An 8949-nucleotide genomic window follows, 5' to 3' on the forward strand; every position below is an offset into this window, starting at 1 on the left:
TCAAGATTACTGCTGTCATCATTACTGCTGTCATCATTACTGCTGTCATCATTACTGCTGTCAAGATTACTGCTGTCATCATTACTGCTGTCATCATTACTGATGTCATCATTACTGCTGTCATCATTACTGCTGTCAAGATTACTGCTGTCATCATTACTGCTGTCAAGATTACTGCTGTCATCATTACTGCTGTCATCATTACTGCTGTCATCATTACTGCTGTCATCATTACTGCTGTCAAGATTACTGCTGTCATCATTACTGCTGTCATCATTACTGCTGTCATCATTACTGCTGTCAAGATTACTGCTGTCATCATTACTGCTGTCATCATTACTGCTGTCATCATTACTGCTGTCATCATTACTGCTGTCAAGATTACTGCTGTCAAGATTACTGCTGTCATCATTACTGCTGTCATCATTACTGCTGTCATCATTACTGCTGTCATCATTACTGCTGTCAAGATTACTGCTGTCATCATTACTGCTGTCAAGATTACTGCTGTCATCATTACTGCTGTCATCATTACTGCTGTCATCATTACTGCTGTCAAGATTACTGCTGTCATCATTACTGCTGTCATCATTACTGCTGTCATCATTACTGCTGTCATCATTACTGCTGTCAAGATTACTGCTGTCATCATTACTGCTGTCATCATTACTGCTGTCAAGATTACTGCTGTCATCATTACTGCTGTCATCATTACTGCTGTCAAGATTACTGCTGTCATCATTACTGCTGTCATCATTACTGCTGTCATCATTACTGCTGTCATCATTACTGCTGTCAAGATTACTGCTGTCATCATTACTGCTGTCATCATTACTGCTGTCAAGATTACTGCTGTCATCATTACTGCTGTCATCATTACTGCTGTCATCATTACTGCTGTCATCATTACTGCTGTCAAGATTACTGCTGTCATCATTACTGCTGTCATCATTACTGCTGTCATCATTACTGATGTCATCATTACTGCTGTCATCATTACTGCTGTCAAGATTACTGCTGTCATCATTACTGCTGTCATCATTACTGCTGTCATCATTACTGCTGTCATCATTAGTGCTGTCATCATTACTGCTGTCATCATTACTGCTGTCATCATTACTGCTGTCATCATTACTGCTGTCATCATTACTGCTGTCATCATTACTGCTGTCACCATTACTGCTGTCATCATTACTGCTGTCATCATTACTGCTGTCATCATTACTGCTGTCATCATTACTGCTGTCATCATTACTGCTGTCAAGATTACTGCTGTCATCATTATTGCTGTCATCATTACTGCTGTCATCATTACTGCTGTCATCATTACTGCTGTCATCATTACTGCTGTCAAGATTACTGCTGTCATCATTACTGCTGTCATCATTACTGCTGTCATCATTACTGCTGTCATCATTACTGCTGTCAAGATTACTGCTGTCATCATTACTGCTGTCATCATTACTGCTGTCATCATTACTGCTGTCATCATTACTGCTGTCATCATTACTGCTGTCATCATTACTGCTGTCAAGATTACTGCTGTCATCATTACTGCTGTCATCATTACTGCTGTCATCATTACTGCTGTCATCACTACTGCTGTCATCATTACTGCTTGTCATCATTACTGCTGTCATCATTACTGCTGTCATCATTACTGCTGTCAAGATTACTGCTGTCATCATTACTGCTGTCATCATTACTGCTGTCATCATTACTGCTGTCATCATTACTGCTGTCATCATTACTGCTGTCATCATGTCATCATTACTGCTGTCATCATTACTGCTGTCAAGATTACTGCTGTCATCATTACTGCTGTCATCATTACTGCTGTCATCATTACTGCTGTCATCACTACTGCTGTCATCATTACTGCTGTCAAGATTACTGCTGTCATCATTACTGCTGTCATCATTACTGCTGTCATCATTACTGCTGTCAAGATTACTGCTGTCATCATTACTGCTGTCATCATTACTGCTGTCATCATCACTGCTGTCATCATTACTGCTGTCATCATTACTGCTGTCAAGATTACTGCTGTCATCATTACTGCTGTCATCATTACTACTGTCATCATTACTGCTGTCAAGATTACTGCTGTCATCATTACTGCTGTCATCATTACTGCTGTCAAGATTACTGCTGTCATCATCACTGCTGTCATCATTACTACTGTCATCATTACTGCTGTCATCATTACTGCTGTCTTCATTACTGCTGTCATCATTACTGCTGTCATCATTACTGCTGTCAAGATTACTACTGTCATCATTACTGCTGTCATCATTACTGCTGTCTTCATTACTGCTGTCATCATTACTGCTGTCATCATTACTGCTGTCAAGATTACTACTGTCATCATTACTGCTGTCATCATTACTGCTGTCTTCATTACTGCTGTCATCATTACTGCTGTCTTCATTACTGCTGTCATCATTACTGCTGTCATCATTACTGCTGTCAAGATTACTGCTGTCAAGATTACTGCTGTCATCATTACTGCTGTCATCATTACTGCTGTCAAGATTACTGCTGTCATCATTACTGCTGTCATCATTACTGCTGTCATCATTACTGATGTCATCATTACTGCTGTCATCATTACTGCTGTCAAGATTACTGCTGTCAAGATTACTGCTGTCATCATTACTGCTGTCATCATTACTGCTGTCAAGATTACTACTGTCATCATAACTGCTGTCATCATTACTGCTGTCATCATTACTGCTGTCATCATTACTGCTGTCTTCATTACTGCTGTCATCACTACTGCTGTCAAGATTACTGCTGTCAAGATTACTGCTGTCATCATTACTGCTGTCATCATTACTGCTGTCAAGATTACTGCTGTCATCATTACTGCTGTCATCATTACTGCTGTCATCATTACTGCTGTCATCATTACTGCTGTCATCATTACTGCTGTCAAGATTACTGCTGTCATCATTACTGCTGTCATCATTACTGCTGTCATCATTACTGCTGTCATCATTACTGCTGTCATCACTACTGCTGTCAAGATTACTACTGTCATCATTACTGCTGTCAAGATTACTACTGTCATCATTACTGCTGTCATCATTACTGCTGTCTTCATTACTGCTGTCATCACTACTGCTGTCAAGATTACTGCTGTCAAGATTACTGCTGTCATCATTACTGCTGTCATCATTACTGCTGTCAAGATTACTGCTGTCATCATTACTGCTGTCATCATTACTGCTGTCATCATTACTGCTGTCATCATTACTGCTGTCATCATTACTGCTGTCAAGATTACTGCTGTCATCATTACTGCTGTCATCATTACTGCTGTCATCATTACTGCTGTCATCATTACTGCTGTCAAGATTACTGCTGTCATCATTTACTGCTGTCATCATTACTGCTGTCATCATTACTGCTGTCATCATTACTGCTGTCATCATTACTGCTGTCATCATTACTGCTGTCAAGACTACTGCTGTCATCATTACTGCTGTCATCATTACTGCTGTCATCATTACTGCTGTCATCATTACTGCTGTCATCATTACTTACTGCTGTCAAGATTACTGCTGTCATCATTACTGCTGTCATCATTACTGCTGTCATCATTACTGCTGTCAAGATTACTGCTGTCATCATTACTGCTGTCATCATTACTGCTGTCATCATTACTGCTGTCATCATTACTGCTGTCATCATTACTGCTGTCAAGATTACTGCTGTCATCATTTACTGCTGTCATCATTACTGCTGTCATCATTACTGCTGTCATCATTACTGCTGTCAAGATTACTGCTGTCATCATTACTGCTGTCAAGATTACTGCTGTCATCATTACTGCTGTCATCATTACTGCTGTCATCATTACTGATGTCATCATTACTGCTGTCATCATTACTGCTGTCAAGATTACTGCTGTCATCATTACTGCTGTCATCATTACTGCTGTCATCATTACTGCTGTCAAGATTACTGCTGTCATCATTACTGCTGTCATCATTACTGCTGTCATCATCACTGCTGTCAAGATTACTGCTGTCATCATTACTGCTGTCATCATTACTGCTGTCATCATCACTGCTGTCAAGATTACTGCTGTCAAGATTACTGCTGTCATCATTACTGCTGTCAAGATTACTGCTGTCATCATTACTGCTGTCATCATTACTGCTGTCATCATTACTGCTGTCAAGATTACTGCTGTCATCATTACTGCTGTCATCATTACTGCTGTCATCATTACTGCTGTCATCATTACTGCTGTCAAGATTACTGCTGTCATCATTACTGCTGTCAAGATTACTGCTGTCATCATTACTGCTGTCATCATTACTGCTGTCATCATTACTGCTGTCATCATTACTGCTGTCATCATTACTGCTGTCAAGATTACTGCTGTCATCATTACTGCTGTCATCATTACTGCTGTCAATATTACTGCTGTCATCATTACTGCTGTCAAGATTACTGCTGTCATCATTACTGCTGTCAAGATTACTGCTGTCATCATTACTGCTGTCATCATTACTGCTGTCATCATTATTGCTGTCAAGATTACTGCTGTCATCATTACTGCTGTCATCATTACTGCTGTCATCATTACTGCTGTCATCATTACTGCTGTCATCATTACTGCTGTCAAGATTACTGCTGTCATCATTACTGCTGTCATCATTACTGCTGTCATCATTACTGCTGTCAAGATTACTGCTGTCATCATTACTGCTGTCATCATTACTGCTGTCATCATTACTGCTGTCATCATTACTGCTGTCATCATTACTGCTGTCATCACTACTGCTGTCATCATTACTGCTGTCAAGATTACTGCTGTCATCATTACTGCTGTCATCATTACTGCTGTCATCATTACTGCTGTCAAGATTACTGCTGTCATCATTACTGCTGTCATCATTACTGCTGTCATCATCACTGCTGTCATCATTACTGCTGTCATCATTACTGCTGTCATCATTACTGCTGTCATCATTACTGCTGTCATCATTACTGCTGTCATCATTACTGCTGTCATCATTACTGCTGTCTTCATTACTGCTGTCATCACTACTGCTGTCAAGATTACTGCTGTCATCATTACTGCTGTCATCATTACTGCTGTCAAGATTACTGCTGTCATCATTACTGCTGTCATCATTACTGCTGTCATCATTACTGCTGTCATCATTACTGATGTCATCATTACTGCTGTCATCATTACTGCTGTCAAGATTACTGCTGTCATCATTACTGCTGTCAAGATTACTGCTGTCATCATTACTGCTGTCATCATTACTGCTGTCATCATTACTGCTGTCATCATTACTGCTGTCATCATTACTGCTGTCAAGATTACTGCTGTCATCATTACTGCTGTCATCATTACTGCTGTCATCATTACTGCTGTCAAGATTACTGCTGTCATCATTACTGCTGTCATCATTACTGCTGTCATCATTACTGCTGTCATCATTACTGCTGTCATCATTACTGCTGTCAAGATTACTGCTGTCATCATTACTGCTGTCATCATTACTGCTGTCAAGATTACTGCTGTCATCATTACTGCTGTCATCATTACTGCTGTCAAGATTACTGCTGTCATCATTACTGCTGTCATCATTACTGCTGTCATCATTACTGCTGTCATCATTACTGCTGTCAAGATTACTGCTGTCATCATTACTGCTGTCATCATTACTGCTGTCATCATTACTGCTGTCAAGATTACTGCTGTCATCATTACTGCTGTCATCATTACTGCTGTCATCATTACTGCTGTCATCATTACTGCTGTCAAGATTACTACTGTCATCATTACTGCTGTCATCATTACTGCTGTCATCATTACTGCTGTCAAGATTACTGCTGTCATCATTACTGCTGTCAAGATTACTGCTGTCATCATTACTGCTGTCATCATTACTGCTGTCATCATTACTGCTGTCAAGATTACTGCTGTCATCATTACTGCTGTCATCATTACTGCTGTCATCATTACTGCTGTCAAGATTACTGCTGTCATCATTACTGCTGTCATCATTACTGCTGTCATCATTACTGCTGTCATCATTACTGCTGTCAAGATTACTGCTGTCATCATTACTGCTGTCATCATTACTGCTGTCATCATTACTGCTGTCACCATTACTGCTGTCATCATTACTGCTGTCATCATTACTGCTGTCATCATTACTGCTGTCAATATTACTGCTGTCATCATTACTGCTGTCAAGATTACTGCTGTCAAGATTACTGCTGTCATCATTACTGCTGTCATCATTACTGCTGTCATCATTACTGCTGTCATCATTACTGCTGTCAAGATTACTGCTGTCATCATTACTGCTGTCATCATTACTGCTGTCATCATCACTGCTGTCAAGATTACTGCTGTCATCATTACTGCTGTCATCATTACTGCTGTCAAGATTACTGCTGTCAAGATTACTGCTGTCATCATTACTGCTGTCAAGATTACTGCTGTCATCATTACTGCTGTCATCATTACTGCTGTCATCATTACTGCTGTCAAGATTACTGCTGTCATCATTACTGCTGTCATCATTACTGCTGTCATCATTACTGCTGTCATCATTACTGCTGTCAAGATTACTGCTGTCATCATTACTGCTGTCAAGATTACTGCTGTCATCATTACTGCTGTCATCATTACTGCTGTCATCATTACTGCTGTCATCATTACTGCTGTCAAGATTACTGCTGTCATCATTACTGCTGTCATCATTACTGCTGTCATCATTACAGCTGTCATCATTACTGCTGTCAAGATTACTGCTGTCATCATTACTGCTGTCATCATTACTGCTGTCAAGATTACTGCTGTCATCATTACTGCTGTCATCATTACTGCTGTCATCATTACTGCTGTCATCATTACTGCTGTCATCACTACTGCTGTCATCATTACTGCTGTCATCATTACTGCTGTCAAGATTACTGCTGTCATCATTACTGCTGTCAAGATTACTGCTGTCATCATTACTGCTGTCAAGATTACTGCTGTCATCATTACTGCTGTCATCATTACTGCTGTCAAGATTACTGCTGTCATCATTACTGCTGTCAAGATTACTGCTGTCATCATTACTGCTGTCAAGATTACTGCTGTCATCATTACTGCTGTCAAGATTACTGCTGTCATCATTACTGCTGTCATCATTACTGCTGTCATCATTACTGCTGTCATCATTACTGCTGTCATCATTACTGCTGTCATCATTACTGCTGTCATCATTAGTGCTGTCAAGATTACTGCTGTCATCATTATTGCTGTCATCATTACTGCTGTCATCATTACTGCTGTCATCATTACTGCTGTCATCATTACTGCTGTCAAGATTACTGCTGTCATCATTACTGCTCTCAAGATTACTGCTGTCATCATTACTGCTGTCATCATTACTGCTGTCATCATTAGTGCTGTCAAGATTACTGCTGTCATCATTACTGCTGTCATCATTACTGCTGTCAAGATTACTGCTGTCATCATTACTGCTGTCATCATTACTGCTGTCATCATTACTGCTGTCAAGATTACTGCTGTCATCATTACTGCTGTCATCATTACTGCTGTCATCATTACTGCTGTCAAGATTACTGCTGTCATCATTACTGCTGTCATCATTACTGCTGTCATCATTACTGCTGTCAAGATTACTGCTGTCATCATTACTGCTGTCAAGATTACTGCTGTCATCATTACTGCTGTCATCATTACTGCTGTCATCATTACTGCTGTCATCACTACTGCTGTCATCATTACTGCTGTCAAGATTACTGCTGTCATCATTACTGCTGTCATCATTACTGCTGTCATCATTACTGCTGTCAAGATTACTGCTGTCATCATTACTGCTGTCATCATTACTGCTGTCATCATTACTGCTGTCAAGATTACTGCTGTCATCATTACTGCTGTCATCATTACTGCTGTCATCATTACTGCTGTCAAGATTACTGCTGTCATCATTACTGCTGTCATCATTACTGCTGTCATCATCACTGCTGTCATCATTACTGCTGTCATCATTACTGCTGTCATCATTACTGCTGTCACCATTACTGCTGTCAAGATTACTGCTGTCATCATTACTGCTGTCATCATTACTGCTGTCTTCATTACTGCTGTCATCACTACTGCTGTCACCATTACTGCTGTCAAGATTACTGCTGTCAAGATTACTGCTGTCATCATTACTGCTGTCATCATTACTGCTGTCATCATTACTGCTGTCACCATTACTGCTGTCAAGATTACTGCTGTCAAGATTACTGCTGTCATCATTACTGCTGTCATCATTACTGCTGTCAAGATTACTGCTGTCATCATTACTGCTGTCATCATTACTGCTGTCATCATTACTGATGTCATCATTACTGCTGTCATCATTACTGCTGTCAAGATTACTGCTGTCATCATTACTGCTGTCAAGATTACTGCTGTCATCATTACTGCTGTCATCATTACTGCTTCATCATTACTGCTGTCATCATTACTGCTGTCATCATTACTGCTGTCATCATTACTGATGTCATCATTACTGCTGTCATCATTACTGCTGTCATCATTACTGCTGTCATCATTACTGCTGTCAAGATTACTGCTGTCATCATTACTGCTGTCATCATTACTGCTGTCAAGATTACTGCTGTCATCATTACTGCTGTCAGTCATCATTACTGCTGTCATCATTACTGCTGTCAAGATTACTGCTGTCATCATTACTGCTGTCATCATTACTGCTGTCATCATTACTGCTGTCAAGATTACTGCTGTCATCATTATTGCTGTCATCATTACTGCTGTCATCATTACTGCTGTCATCATTACTGCTGTCATCATTACTGCTGTCATCATTACTGCTGTCAAGATTACTGCTGTCATCATTACTGCTGTCATCATTACTGCTGTCATCATTACTGCTGTCAAGA

The sequence above is a fragment of the Notolepis coatsorum genome (genome assembly GCF_963971535.1).
Source record: "Notolepis coatsorum genome assembly, chromosome: 20".
Lineage (NCBI taxonomy): Eukaryota > Metazoa > Chordata > Actinopteri > Aulopiformes > Paralepididae > Notolepis > Notolepis coatsorum.